Genomic DNA, 256 nt, shown 5'->3' on the forward strand with positions numbered 1-256 from the left:
GGGCAGGAGCGGTAACGGGCTGCGGGGCCCCGGGAGCTGCCGCTGAGCCGGAGCAGCACCCGCTCGTCTCTGCTCTCCGGTGACCCGGTTCCCGCTGCGGTTCCGTCCGTCCCGTCCCGCTGCTTCTGTCCTCCAACTTCTCGGAATTTGTGTCTCCCAGAGGCAGCTGCAGCCCGGGGAGCCTGAACTCACGGCGCGACTCGGGTCAAGCCGCGGTCCCGCAGCCAGAGCCGTGCGGGGACGGAGCGAGGGGAGC

This window comes from Chaetura pelagica, unplaced genomic scaffold (assembly GCF_000747805.2).
Source record: "Chaetura pelagica isolate M959 unplaced genomic scaffold, ChaPel_1.0 scaffold344, whole genome shotgun sequence".
Taxonomy (NCBI): Eukaryota; Metazoa; Chordata; class Aves; order Apodiformes; family Apodidae; genus Chaetura; species Chaetura pelagica.